Source organism: Centruroides vittatus, unplaced genomic scaffold (assembly GCF_030686945.1).
Source record: "Centruroides vittatus isolate TY-2023 unplaced genomic scaffold, ASM3068694v2 contig_1168, whole genome shotgun sequence".
Lineage (NCBI taxonomy): Eukaryota > Metazoa > Arthropoda > Arachnida > Scorpiones > Buthidae > Centruroides > Centruroides vittatus.
The window spans coordinates 2,049,361-2,066,018 of NW_027120749.1; the positions used below are offsets into that span (position 1 = coordinate 2,049,361).

Here is a 16,658-nt window from a genome sequence, read left to right on the forward strand (position 1 = left end):
ATAGCAGAAATTAATCAACTTTTCTATCTTTCTCTTCTTTATAACAATACTTACTTCGTGCTATAGCAGGGAATAATCAAAAATTCAAAATTTTGACTTTACTTCTTGTTATAACCTACTTAAATTGTACTTTTATATAAAAAAGCAATAAAAAAAAATAAGATATATCGTTAATTTTTTAATTGCCATTTGACATGAAACAGATACCACAAAATTTCGCAGATAAACTATAAAACTTACATTATTTATTGATTATTATTAACATATTCCACCGACTAACAATTAAATTATTCGGAAAAGTTATAAAAAAAACTGCAATTTCAAGTTATAAATTTAATAAAAATATATATATATATATCGAATTTTATTGTAAGCGATAAAGTATGATATTACAGATATGTAACATATCAGACAACATCTTTAAATTTTATTTTAGAAAAGAAGAGAATAATGTCATTGATGGATACCCCCAACAAAGCGATGCATTCTATATAGATTAGAACAAGAATATCCAAGAATTATCATCATTAATCTTTATTTATCACAAACAATTCTTTTTTTAAATGATATAACATCAAATCTAGACATTTTATACTGGACAGTGTCCAAACTGTATGTTTGCGTACGCGATTTTTGATTGATGGAGTTGCTACTCTCTCGAGAATTCTACAAAAGATAAGTTCAACTGTTCTTTATCGAAAAACGAACAGGAATTATACTTAAACTTTGATATAGAAAATAGAATAAATATTTTAAAATATAAATAAGAATTTTCTTTCAATCAAAAATATAAAAATTACTTTAAAAATGGTTCAAAGTAACTGAATAAATGGATAAATGTATCAGGAATAATATGTTTTTCTTTAGATACTATAAATTTTTAAGCAGAGTTAGAGAATTAAAAAAAAAATAACTAATAAAATTTCGATTTTTATAAATCTATTTTACAACATTTTACAAATATTTTATTAAACACGTTTTATTCAGAAATTCTAAGTTTATATTAGGATATATTGTTACATCATTCATGATAAATTTTACAGAATCCGTTGCAGAAAAAACTTTTTAGATGTAGAAACTATGCTAATGAAACAAGATAAAAATAAATGGTCTGTCGTAAAAATAAAACTAAAATAAAGAATGTAAATCAAAGAATGCATTTTGTCTTATTTGGTAGTGGACTGTAAAAAATAAAAATATTCAAAACGTATTTTTTCATTATCGACCACATAAACAAATTTATCTGTATATAAAAGAAGACTTTATATATATATACTTTTAAAGATAAAGAAATGTGGGATTTTGTTAAAATGGCAACCTATAGATGTTTCTAAGCTTTGGCTTCTTATCTCAATGATAAGTGCTATCTTTTTCTTCTGTTGGTATTGAATAAAATAGCAAAGTCGAACTTCTAAAAAGAATGCCATTTAGTAGAAAATATCGAAAGTGATGTTATTCCTTCTCACTCCATGTATGATTTCTATATTAGTTATTTCATGAAGAATTTGATGAAATTCTTGAGGTACACGTCTTTCACATTTTGTTATTTCGGATAGGAGCGCGTATAACTTCCAGATAGCTTCTGGTAAAATTCTGTTAATAGACAAGCAAACAGACATAAGCTTGATTTAGATGTTGATAGCTACAGAAACAGTTAATCCCTTTAAAGAATCTAATCATTCGAGATTTGTTTTGAAACCGTAACAGACGGGATAAATTGCTTGTTTTTTTCTGTCTCTTAAATCTGTAAATCTGTTCGCTTTTCGTTTATTTTATACGAAACAATACTTATTCGAAGGTAAAGAAAAATGTAAATAAGTATAGAAATTAAATTTTAATATTTATAGATGGATATTATTTGAATTCAATTTTTGAAGTAATGAAAAAAACCGTCTGCTTTTTTAGATAATTAACTAGAAAATAACTAAGCTTAACGATCGTCTTTGATAATCAATCTAAGAAAACGTTCACGCATGAGGAGAATTTATTTTCTAGTAAATAAAATGAACCATTTGCACAAATTCAAATACTTTATTTTTTAATTTAGTATGTTTTAAAAACGTTATTAATAATTGAAAATGTCAAAAAGTTGCAAATGAAGTTGTAACGTGCAGTCGAAGAGAAGCGAAATTTGGATTTTGTAATGGAATTTTTATTCTTTTTTGGTAATGTATTTTTTGAAACGTGATATTTTTTATAAAAAAAGAAGAAAGGAAGAAAACAGTAATACTATAAAACGAAAAAATTGATAAGCCTACTTTTCAGTAATGAAAGATATTGGAAAGGATCTGTAACGGAACTGTAGTTTATAAGCTCTATAAGATTCTGTAAGGGAACAATGATAAAGTTTTGTAAAGGAAATGACGATAAGGTTCTGTAGACGAATAATGATAAGGTTCATAAGGAAAATAGTAACACTCTGTAAAGGGACATTAGTAGGGGTTGAAAAAGAGAGAATAGTAAGATTCTGTAAAAAAGACAATTAAGGAATTCTGTAAAGAAAGCAGTAATAAGGCTACACAAAGAACTGTAGTAAAATTTTGTAAAAAAAAAAACATTATAAAGTTTTATAACGAAAGCAATAAGATTCTGAAAGAGAATAATAATGAAGCTTTGTAAAGGAAATAATAGTAAATTTCTACAAGAAAATAATATTGAGGAATTCTGTTTCTTTAAGAAATATTGATAAGATTACATTGAAGTCAGCTTCTATAGAGAAAATATAACAACATTTTATACACAATATAATAATCGGATTTACGCGCTTGAAATTATATATAAGATTAAAGCTACGAGATAAAAATAATTCTACAGAATTTAACAATAAAAATAAACAATTTAGAAATTAAAATACAGGCTATTTTGTTTTATGAAAGAAAGAAGAAATTCGATTTTCCTTGTATGAATAAACGGTTATATCAATAACAAAATTAGAATTCTATGAAAAATATAAAGGAGAAAAATTAGATCGTGTAAAAAATAATTATAGAAGCGAAACTTTTTTAGAAAAAAACTAATTATTGTATAAAATAAATCCCGAACATATTCCCAAACGTTAAAAAAAATGATTCCAACAAATTTTTTTAATTTTCTAAAATAGAAGCAATAATTTTATAATAGTAATTATGGTAACGTTAATAATAAGAAAGACCGGAACTAGATCTGTGTAACGAACATGTAATTAGCAAATTCACTAATATCTTTATGTGTCTAGTTTTAGGTCATTTACTTCGCTTGTCCTGCTTTTGCAAATTGTAATTTCCTATCTGGATTACAGATAATGAACTTTTAGAATGATTATATATTTTCTAACTAAAGTATTTTCTCCTTGTTATCGACCGAAAATTGATCTTTGCAGCAACAAATTTTGTTAGATGTTAAATGTGCGTGTAATATTCAAAGACTAGAATTACACGCTAACTATATACAGAATTCTTTATTACGACGTCCTCTCCCACTTTTTCAATATGTTTTTTATATTAAAAATTTATTTTTTTTATGTTACATGTAATTCAAAATTTTTGGATTTTCATCAACGTCGAAATTCCTTATCCCAGTAATCATTTTTGATTTAAACTTTTGAAAATATTTCGTATCTTCGGTGAAATATGTTCAGTCAAAATTATTAATAAAGAATATTAATATGGAAAAATTTATTAAATTTTAAGACCTTCTTTGAGTTTCTCAATTTGCACTCGAACGTCTGTCTACGTGTCTGTTCCGTTCTGCAATCAATTATTATTCTGATCGAATTTTTAAAAGTTGTAAAGTATGATTAATACTTTTCATAAGATGTCTTCTATCAATTTTCATCAAAAATATTTATCGAACGTTTGTTATAATTTATCACGACACTCTTCATATAATTATCACAAAAAAGTTCCATAAAATACATAGTTGTTAGTTGTTAAAGTAAAGTGTGATTAAATATATGTATTTAATAATAAATTACAAAAAAAGCTGTCAAAAAAATTAATATCTTCCTAAGTAAGATTAAAACAGAAGAATTTTCTTTTTGAAATTTCGAGTTTTTAATTAAAAAACAAATATTTATTTTTGAGATTTTTAAATTGAATTTCAATTTATTAACTCTAATTTTTGAACTAGAAAAGCTAAATTTTATTTTTTAATTTTTTGAATTTCGAATTTTTAAGTTCAAAATCTTTTAAGTTTTATAAATTGAAATTCAATTGTAAAATTTCATATTTAGAAAATTTTGCACGAATAAAAATCAAAATTTTGTGTGGTCCACTAATAGTTGAATTACTAAAAACCACTGAAGACTGGCAACTACCACCGAACACCGATAGTTGAACACGGGTTTGTGCCCCACCAACGGCAGATCACGTGGAGTTTTGGGTGTCTTCTTCACATGCCTAACACCAAATAGGAGCCAGTTTCCTATAGAAAGTCCTCTCAGAAGATCTCGTATGTGTTGTTGCCTTATTACATTAATACAATCGAACCAATCAAAATTTTAACTTGAAAATGTTTTAAAACTCAAAATTTTTCATATACTTATATTAATTTTTTTTCAAAATTAAAAACTAGAAAACGATTTTTTTAAATTGATTTTTTTCCATTGTCCTTGGATTTCTCCTTACTTCTGTATTTCGAATTATTTATCTTTCTAAATTACAAAACAGAACAAAATTTTGCATATTTTATCCATTGTAATTATTCTATTTCCAAATTAAAACTGAAATTTCATATATTTTAATTCAGCGAATATGTTCAAACAACTTATTGATTATTAAACGATGACTTTACTTTATTAAAATACAATGCTCCCATTTTATTTTCGTTTTAAATGTACTCGAGAGACTCACAATTCTTGCGAAATCAGAAAATCAATCAAACCTTACGTAAGTTTAGAGAATAGTAAAATAAACTACAAAACTTTCCTCTACTCAAAATGGAAAAATTACATCTGCCGTTTGACATAAAAATTTTTAAGTTTAATTCCAAAATTACGTAAAATTTCAAATAAACATAAATTCTTGTAATAAAAGTGCTTTTATTTCAATAAAAGTTTTGTAATAACTCAATTGGTTCTCAAACATGATAGGGACATATACATTTATTTACTGTAACATTTAATAAATCTCTCTTCTGAGTCTCGTTATGTTTTAAACTATCGTCTTTAATGATCTACATCGCAAAATATTAAATTTCCTCTGGATATTTTCAATTTTTCAACAACTCGAAATACTTCAGAAATTAAAGAAAAAATTCAGAATTTCACAAAGAATTTTTTTAAAATACATTTTAATTTTCATAAAGTTTTTAAATTCTCTTAATTTTAATCTTTCCATAACTTTACTTGGAATTTATAAATTTTAATTTTATTTTCAATTTTATAGTAAATTATATTCATCGTGATTGTTCGGAAGGAGGATTTCTGATCGATATATAAATTAAGATTGGGTTTTCGGAATTAATTTATTTATCTTAGAAACAAACAAATTATTGCAAATCAATACATTGATCCAAACAAGGTAAATAAATGAAGTTACAAGAACGGTAGTAGTGATTAGGAAGTGAAGACCACAGGGAGTCTTGTTATATGCTTACAAATCCCTCAAGTAAAGGTAGCATAATGTAATGGTTACTATAATCAAACGTTTTGCCGCGACCTTACTAAAAGTCACAAGAAATTTGTCTTATAAAATATAATACATTACCATAAAAGCATTATGAAATCTACTAAAATTTTAATTAAATTATCCCTTTCGACTCGTTTAAATTCAGTTGTACTGGAATTTTCAGCCTGCGCTTACCTTAATGGCTTAAATTATAATTTATTACAGGAAATATAACTTACCACAAAATACTTTAATACACAAATAACATATTATCATCATCATCATCAATGTGATGTTGTGGTTACAATGATGTACAACGTTAAGAATGGTTTTCTTTCTTATGCGTTATGAATTTGATTTACAGCAATTGCTTAGTTTGCGATTATAATAATGGTTAAATTGCCCATTCTAACATAAATCTCTATAAATTATTCATTTATTTTTATCACATTTAATTAAAATAATAAGAAGAAAAGGATTCTTTTTGAAAACAAAGTTTTAAGAATATGCGATGCGTTAGAATAAGAATTTTTGTATTATTTCTTTTTAAGAGAAAGACTTCCAAAAGTACTTTTCTAAACAAGCTCCTTGCACTGATTCGAATTTAATTTTCTTCAGTTTTAAAATAGCAGAAAGAATCTGAAAGCCGACATATTGAAACAAAGATATTAAAATAATTTTCACTTGAAGAAAACTTTTAAAAAAAGGAAGTAGAAAAGATGGAACTTTAGATAATGGTTGTGAAATTTGAATTTAAAATTCGCAAGAAAAATTCAATATATATATATATATTCTTGCATTTTTCTGAAAAGAACGGAGAGTTTTTGTTTAGAATATTTATAAAAATGTATCATAAATAAAAAGCATATTATAATTTAATAATAAAACGTTACTAAATCATGACTTTTTTAAAATAAAGTACACAAAATTTATATTTCTCTTCTTAAAATTATCAAAACAATTAGTTCTCGATCTACAGAAATATTCCTAATCATTCAATAAGTTAGAAAATTTAGGAAATGCAATTTTATAACGCAGCGAATAAAATAAAGCAACTCATAAAACAAATTTATTAATTAAAAAATAACTTTTTATATAAAAATATTTTATCTTTGTTAAAAAAAACAAAAAATGAGAATTGTTGAGAGAAGAGTCATTTAACTATTTATCTACTTGTGCTATCAACTGATTAGAAATGAAGAGAAACTCTATTGAATCTCTAACAACAATTCTAATGAAAAAATCAAGATAAGTTCTTTAAGAATAACGAGGATATTATCTGTACGATTGTCATAAATACATAGAGTAGAATAGAAGAGGGATTATATGGAAACTTCAATAAGATTAAAACATTGTACAGGAAATATTTTTTATTAAAAGATTTAAATTCTTCATTATACTTTTGTAATGATGTAGATTAAAGTCAGTAGAAGTAAAGGAAAAGTTTGATTTCCAAGTAAGAATTTTCAATTCTCATTCTCGTAATGTAGTCGTCCCAATGGAACCAGTCGACAGCTGTATAATGGAAATCAATCAGCTAGTCAGCTTTACTAGAGTTGTATCTTCTTTTTTTGAAGTATTCCAAGTAATTCTTTCGGGGCGACTGAAAGTTTTATTGCACGGAAAAAGTAAACTATCAGTTGAGAGAGTCGTTACAACATCGACATCAATCAAATTTTGTGGTTCGCCTCGAGCTTATCAAAATAAAACAAGTAGCCTAATACAAAAAATATCACAAATTTCTAATGCTCCGATATTATTTTACTTCTCTTTCCGATATTGATAAACAACAATGTACTTACTATTTTATCAAATTAGTTCTGGAAATTTTACAAGATTGATCGATCGAGTTAGAAAGCAATCCCAAAGAATTGCAAATTTCTTAAATTCTGTTTGGAATAATCGTAAAATATATCAGAATTTGTAGATTTTACATCCTTTTGTTTGTTTGTAAGAATCGAATTTAAAATTTAAACACGAAAACGTATAACTTTTAAGTAATTTTGCGCGAATTTTTAGTAATTAAATATATTTATGAACATATTTCTAACAACTTTATTATATGAAATATATCTCAAAATTCCTTAAAGTTTTTAAAATTACAGCCTCCAAAACTTATAATTTAACAAGTAGAGAACATATTCATTAATTAAAATACCATGTTCATGAGTGAACATAGTAATTGCCACTGCTTCAATATGTTTTGTATTGTTGTAAATGTACGAAAATTTCATTCATTTGACACATTTTACGGGATTTTCTACTTTTTTAAAGAAGAGAATAAGACGTGTTATAGCTTTTATTATTTATACGCGGAAGAAAGAGCGAAAGAGTCTAAGTAATCTCGTTACATTGGGTCACTATCTGCAGATGCTATTGTCTTTTCCAAGAAAATGTCTAGCTTTACTTCTAACCACACTAGTTTTTAACTTTTTCGTAGAAAGAAATCAAGTAAAAAGTCCGTTTTCCCATCACTAGAAAGATAAAAAAAAAAAGAAGCTGAATAGACTAAAAGTTGTCGAGTAAGTTGAAAGGAAAAACTTATTAGCGAGCGACAACTTTGGCAATTTCGCGTCACATGACTCAATAAGCCGATCTTACTTCCAATTTGAAAGGATATTTTTGTGTCGTTTCAACCTAAAAGCTTACTGTCAATGTATTTTTGCTGTATATATATTAATATTGTTATTTTTTAGAAAATAAATCCACTGTTTAACATTGTCTCGTGAGGGAGCAAGAATTTAATTAAGTGTAAACTGTTAGAATTTACCATCCGGTAATGTAAAATCGCTTCAAATTCGATGCAAGAGAGACTCTAGGTGCTAGATAATAAGTATAAACGAGGGAAAAGTTTTAATTAAAAATAAAAATTGCTTTAAAATCCATAAAATGAGAAATTTCTTTGATTTGTTAGTGGATCGATATTTTATGCAGTAGTCTATGAAAAATTGCAAGTTATATTCTGTAAAAGAATATTGGAGTCAATAACAAATGAGGAATTTTCGACCAATTAGTCAATTATTGTGACTTGTACTTGTGACTAACCTTTCATATTGATTTTCAATATAACCATTTAATCACGTTTGACTACTTTTCATTCATCCTGAGAAAAATAATTAAATCAGAACAAATAAATGGAATTACAATGCATACGCATACCCAACTACTGATATCTGCAATGCAAAGTATAAATATTGCATCTTATAAAACAGAAATATTGTAATTTGAGAAGTGAAATTAATTAATTATTAAGCGTGTACAGATGTTAATATACGAGTGATAATGATAACAGAATATAAATTTGAGACATGTTGGCTCCAATAGTATTTTATCTGTCGGCAGTCTTGGAGACAGACATCTTGGCGTCAGAATCACCATTCATCTGTCAATGTCAAAATTTACTCTTTTTAACCTCCTTTTTGGCCTTATTTTCCGTGCTATTCACTAGATGAATCGGTCATATATTTGTTGAATAAACATTACCAGATTAACATTGAGCTTTCTTACTTGGTGAAGAATATACGTGATATGGATGCTTGGTATTTCAAGAATTACAAATGCCATATTGTTAGTATTTGTAATTTTTAAATATTACGGATGATTACTGTTAATGATTCGAATTTTGTATAGTTGAGAATTTTTTTCTAAATACTAGAAGACGATAAGGTAAAAATCTTTATTATAATTCACTTTATATTAGAACTTACCTTAGATTTCTAATCCTTAATAATCTTATTCTATAGGCATTACTTTAGAGCATAGTTTCAAATTTAAATCCTTATACTAGAGCTTATCTTAGATCACATCTCAATCCTTAATAGACCTTATTCTATGGCCTTAATCTTAAAGACCTTATCTTGCACTGTAGTTTAGATCTTATATCTTTATCTTAGATGGAAACTGGTAAAATTAAACTATAAATTAACGTTCAATTTACTAATTGTACAATAAAAAACAGGATTTTACAAATTGCATATACAGAAATAGCATTCTCAGTTAGTAAATTAGAAAAGTAGAAAGATAATTGAACTTCTATCGAAGAACACACTTAAAATTTTACAGATGAAAAGTCAGAAAACATGAAGATTGATCATCTTAAAAAGCTTCACGCGTGAATAAATTCAAATAAATCCTCATCATCTTCACTTAAAAGGATTTTAAAGCAATTAATTTAAATTTTCCCGATTGTATTTCGAACAACCTTTATCGAGTTATCAGAATTTATTTCCAAGTACAACTTCTGAGTCAACACACTTTACATGTTAAGTTCCGACCTTAATGGCAGTCGTCGGCAAAGAGATCAAACAAGCCGAAGCTAATGGTTCCACAGAATAGTAGATGTTGAAATCACTTGGGTGACTTCGAATTACCAAATGCGAAACACTTTAGACAGATAATGAATCATTTGTTTCATCATTTATACTCAAAAACAAGTCGTATATAACTTCGGCTTTTATGTTAATTGAAATACCTTGTAATTATATAAATAAGAACTTTACGAAGAAAACAATAACCGAAAATTTACCCAAAACCATCTTTTATATGAATTTTTGTAATTTAATATTCATTTTCTACATGCGAGTGAGCTTCGAGGTTAAATTTTATTGATTAATTATAATAATATACCATTTACAGAATAGACAAAACTTAAGATAGTGAATAAATTTATGCACCAAACTAAAAAAACCTTTTGGTGTATGAGCCACATAAATGGAAAAAAACTTTTAGAAACAAGGGGGAAAACCATAAAAGCTTTCAGTTCTCAGTTGAATAGGAAAGGTTTTATGATCTACCTTATGTTTTAGTGCATGGTTTTAACATTAAGATGTACATTTTTTATACAGCAAGCGCATTTTTCAAAATTGAATTAAACGTTTTCGATGAAACTATCCAGAATAAGAGCTGTGAGCCACATGCCGATTAAAGAAATAATCTTTGGACTAAAAGATGTAAACAGTTTCGGTTCCTGTTTTCCAAAACCTGTTTTTAACCTTATTTTTCTTTAATTGACTTATAACTCATATTAGGAATTACTAACCTTTGGTTCAACATGGAGTTTTTAATTCGATTGGTAAAATTATATTTAACATTTGATCAATAAAATATTATCTGGAGAGTAGTTACAGCTATAGCCAAAACTCATATACATATGAAACTCGAAAACATCTTTTTCTCTTGATTATTTTTATTGTTATAAACAGGTAATACTCAAAAGTACAACAAGCAAAGAGAATACATTCATAAACAGAATTTATATCGATTGTTAACGATTAAATCTAAAAAAAACCGCAAGAAATAGAAGGAAAATGGCCGTGTTTACGTATAAAGTTTTAAATTCTTTAACCGTATGAAAGTTTAGAAAATAAAATTCTTTTCCTATTTAGTCACGTTACACGGCACAAGCGTGAACGATTTAAGAAATGGTACATTTAATTCAATAAGCGTATGTTTTTAATATTCACCGTTATACATTTTACTAAAATCTCACTAAAGCCGAAAGACTAATGCTATAAAAGTACGATGCGAGATGAAAATATTTTCGCTAAAAATATTTCTATCTGCGCTATAAAAACCAAAAAAAAAGTTCGATAAAAAATTTTAAAGTTAAAATGCTTTAAAAAAAGAAAAAAATACGTACACTTTACTTAGTGAATATCGATCGCTGCGATTGATGATATATATAAAATATCATTTGGTTTGATTAATTAAATTAAAGTAAGTGTAGATTAAGGCGGAAAAAACAAGATTTCTACTTAGAAACATTCTTTCTTTTTTCCTGAATGTGCATTCTCACGAATCGACTGAGTGTAAGTTAGAAAGAACATCAATCTAAAGCACGGGTCAATTGTCCAGTCATCCAAAGTGGAAAATATCTCAGAAAAAGTGTAATACTTGTCAGAAAATTAAGAAAAAAAAAGATATAAAATAACTAAAATAAATCTTTAACTACTATTTGGAATGCAAATTCTTGTAATAATTTATCAAATTTGTTGATGGAAAATAGGAAAATTCAATTGTCCATGTCTAGAAAATTCTCTCCTTTTTTGTAAGTGGTTTGTTAATAAAGCTAAAATGGTTTTAAAACTAACTTTTTTTGGAAATAAATTTGAAGAATTAATAAGCATCTATTAATAAATTATAAGTATTAAAAGCATAAAAAAAGTCATATTAATTTCGGATCTTAAAGCTGGAATGCCTAGAGTTGTTTCAATAGTTGTTAATAATAGATGTACCCAAGAAAATTGGATTAAAGTTTGGCAATGCGTATGTTTTCACGTTAAATACGGCCTTAAAATGAAAATAGATATATTCAAAATTTCAAATAGAATTAATTTTGAAGTTTTCCTATCTTAGTTTTCAATTTGTTAAAAATCAGAATTTTGAGAATGATCTTAATGTGCTTTAACTTATAGAATTTTCGAAAATGATCAGAAAAAAGATTTAATTGAAATTCTACAATTTTTTTTTCCTTAAAAGATACATTAATATTTTAAAAATTTGAAAGCTTAATTTATTTTCATGAATTTTTTAGATACTTAAAAAATTCATCCGAAAAAATCTTATTATAAATACTAATAATTCAGTTATTCGGAGAAAATAATAACCAACTTTTATGTTTTATACTTCACTGTTTTTATTCATTATATAAATTTTAAGAGTTACTTTTTTTCATAATAATAATAATAATAAGCGTTATGGATTTTCATGTTTGTAAATTTACTTCTTTTTTAAATTTAATCGATAGACAAGACGTCATTTAACATAAAAATTGGTGCACCGATAGATTAAAAAAAAATGAAAATTTTCCACGTAAAGTTTAGAATAATACGCAAATTATATAGCAAAAATTTACACTTTAACGTTTACGATCTGAAAAAAGGAAATGAATTTTTACTTTAACTAACAAATTGCTCCTATAATATAAAAGCGAAATGAATAGAATAAAATATAGAAAAATATGTCGAAGTGGCCAATTTCTTTACGTTTATTGATTTAAAATAGGAAGAGAAAATTGATAATTTGATCAAACAGAGGTGTTTTATAGACTGTAGACTTTAATAGAATGTATAAAGATGGTGGTCCAAGAGTTGTGCAACTATATAATTTGCTTTTCGCTCGTTATCGATTTAAAGAAGAATGAAAGATGGATTTACCAAACTAGGATAATAATAGAGAATTTCGTAACAAAATAGGAAAATTGGAAAATTTTTAAAAGCTACTGAATAAGACGTTCTGCTTTACTTAATTAAAAACGCTAACATCGCCCTATCTTGTTTACTTATTGGAAAACTAAAGATGAAGAACGTTTGAAATAATGATCTTACTTAATTTCAAATTTTATTTGTCTTTTTAATTTTAATTTTGTGTTTAATATATTCAGTTGTACTCATCATAACTATTATTATATTGAAATATAAAATATATTCAACTCTTCCCACCTTTTGGCACTAAGATCACGATGGATTTAGTTAGGCTCACGGGTAATGAGCTGTGGCCCGACATATTCGGAACAGGCCACCTTTCTGGGTTTTTCACAGCCCGGACTCGATCCTGGATCCTCCGGAGCAATAGACTGACACCTTAATCGCCTCAGTTTATAATATTACATTCAATTTCTCACTACATTTCTAATTTTAACGCTTTGCTAAACTTGGACATTAAGAATTAAAAAACAATAAATGCTGATTGTAATAAAGCATTCATAATTTTAAGAATTATCTAGTACTTTATACACTCCAACAATTATGCACTGTTAGCTTTCATATATTAAAGCCTAGTACTCATTGTTTTCGACTTACATTGCGATTAAGCATTCGTAACTTCAGTACCAGCTTTCAACACTTACTGCAATCAAGATTTCAAGCACTATGCACTTTCAACATATTGCAACTAAATATTCACGGTTTCAAGTACTTTCACCTTTGGATATTCAAGCATTACTATATTCAAGCACCCATTACTTTCGAGCATTCATTGGCGAGTATTCAACATATTCTCTACACTGAAATTCTTACAGGGTTTTCATATTTAATGTCAACTTTCGCGAATTATTATGTTGTATCCTTTCAAGATAATATGACAGAATTATATTACGTATCAAAATTTTAAATTCTCTCCATAACTCCAATACCTTACGAGCATCAATTAACTGATACTGTGTTATTAGGAAATTAATTCAGAGAATAACTATCAGAATAATAAATTAATCGCCGTTCAAAAATTAATGCAAAGCGATACTCGAGCATAAATGTCGCATTTTCGATTAAATTAATGTTGATTAAGTAGGATATTTGCAAAGTTTTCGAAGAAAATAGTCGTAATAAACGCCTTAAAAAACGTATGATCGATATATAAATTTATAGGCTACTCATTTTTAACGAAGTTTAGATTAGTCACGAACGAAATCAGACTACTTTATGTTTCTAAATTTGTAAAATCGATATTATATGTATCGATTAAAAGATAATCGATACACTGATCAATAATATAGAGTTTGATTTAAATTAAAATTTTGCTTTATTATTACAATTATCTTCAATTTAAAAAAATATCATTTTTTCCCTTGAAGTTTTATTAGTAAGATTGAAAAAATGGAATCGTAATTAAGCAAGTTTCGGAATTTATCAGCTTAACTACTTCATTAACAAGCTACGAACGTAAATCTTTGATTTGATTTCCGTCAGGCATTAGTGTCAACTGAAGGATATCTTTACCTTTGTTATCTCTTCACCAATAAATTTAAAAAATCAAATAAAATTACACAATGCTAAACTAATTATAAAACTTGGGATTTGTAATTAAATATTTCGTGTTTGTTCTTTTTCGTTTGGTATATCCGTTTTAATTCTTAGCCTATGATAAAGAATCTTCGGATTAAAATATGAAATGAATTTTATAAATTATGATCGAAAACTTTAAAGAATAAAATTGCACATACAAGAAGGTCGATATATTATTTTTATATTTTTAATCTTTGTTGTGTAATTTGTGCGATTCAACCCTTTGCATATGAATTCTTTAGCCTTTTCCATGGTGCTTTGTATTCAACCCTTTTCGTGCGCTTTGTATTCTTCAACCTTTTGTGCTCTTTAACTCTTTATATGCGCTTTATATTTTTCAATTCTTTGCATGTGCAATATATTCTTTACTCTTTGCGTGTCTCTTCATATTCCTTAATCCTTTTCCATTCTTTATCCGATTATATGAGCTGTATGTTACGTATCTATTGATCCGTTCTATGTCGTATGCATTTTTACCATATCTTATAACTAATTTTAAGTCTAAGTACCTTTCGTTTGTGCACATTTTATATATTTTTTTAATTTTCTGCATTATAAAACATACAGAACACACGTAAACGTGTAATGTATGTTTCAATCTCGCGCGTATACTTCATATCATTTAACCCTTTATCTATATTCCACATTAAGCAACAGACATAGAAAAACTTTTATAAATAAAAAATAAAGAAATATTCTCACTTTTAATAGGAAAAAATATATTTAGTTATGAATTCAAGCAGATATTTCTATTTTTAACATAAAGATGTTTGGTGTAATGTGTAGAGTATGCATCAAAAAGAATTAGAAATTTGATTATATTAAAATAAGCAAATCTACCAAATATTAATATTTAAGATTAAAAAGTATATTTTTATACTAAAACCTGCTTACAAAGTTTAAATAAATCTAAAAAAAATTAGAAAATAAGCTTTTATTTCATCAGTAATGAATTTAGGTTTCAATATTTTCGTGTAATTTTCGTGCACCGAAAGCTTATTTTATATAAATTTGATGATGATGTTTCTTATTTTATTAAGTAATAATAACATAATTGTAAATAGTTAGAGACATTTCTCGTAATCATAAATTTCGTAGAAATTCGAACATTTTTCGGAAATGAATAAAGATTTGGGGGGAAAAAAGAAAAGAAACGAAACGAAAATTGCAAAATGGATTTTTGTTTTCGTGTTTTGAATTTTTTTATGGTTTTTCTGAGGCAAATAAACATTTTTCAATATATAAAAATCTATTTGTTGAAGGATTTCGCAACGAAAATCTCCATCTTCACCAACGATTTTCCTTTTTATCTTTTTTCATATTTTTTTCTTTTTTTGGTCAATGCAAATGTAAAAATAAAGATAAAAAAATTTATAGCTAAATCAGATTTAAATCTCTTTATTTTTGCATATATATGTATATATTATATTACTTTCTAAAAGATTTCTTCGTAATAACAAATTTATTGTAAGTTTTTAATACAAAAATGTTAAATTAAGATGTATACAATATTACAAAAACGAGAGAAAATTACATAAAAACCAAAAATTTCTATATAGAAACATATTTTAATACGTAAAAAATCAATAAAAGCAGTTATGATAAGTTATGATACTTATTTATATCTTACAACAAAGATAAGTAAATGTAAAGTTTTCTTTTAAACTATTTTTAAAAATTATATCTATGAATAATAAAATTTATTTTATAATTAAATATAAAAACAATATTAAAATTCAAATGTACACATTCATATATTTTATTTTTAATATTCGAATGGAATATTTGTTACCTAAAGGCAATTTTAAGTTGAACAAACAGGTAAAGATTACAATTCTAGAATATTAAGGGCTTTCTTTATACTTTTCAAAGTAATAAAAGAATCTATATATATATATATATAGATTTCAATGTTTATAATTCAAGTCAAGCCATGGAGAAATGATTATTGCTGTGGAGTTAAGAATCGAGAAAAGAAATAGATAAGTGGAAAAACTGATGACACGCTTTCTTTGTTGAAAAGAATAATGTATCAAATGTAAAAAAAAGAAAAAAGAGTACATCTTTCATGACAAACGTCTTGATTTAGATGTCCAGAATCACACTGGATGGTGTCCAGTTATAGATAAAACTGTTCCTGTGGGTATAATTTACGTTTAACACTATATATTCGTGTTAGGTTTTTTAAAAATATCCTTTAAAATACTCTAAAATTCTCCATATTAAATTCCGTAAGGTAGCATTTCTATTAATCACACTTTCCTCGTTTTAGTAATTAATATAACACTTTTAA

The 16,658-nt window shown here is 26.1% G+C and overlaps 1 protein-coding gene across 7 annotated transcripts in view; it reads right to left on the reverse strand.

Moving 5' to 3' along the window:
- Nucleotides 1-16,658, reverse strand: part of cpx (complexin) — a 104,317-nt gene that overhangs the window by 29,012 nt on the left and 58,647 nt on the right. The gene's annotated exons all lie outside the window — the stretch shown is intronic.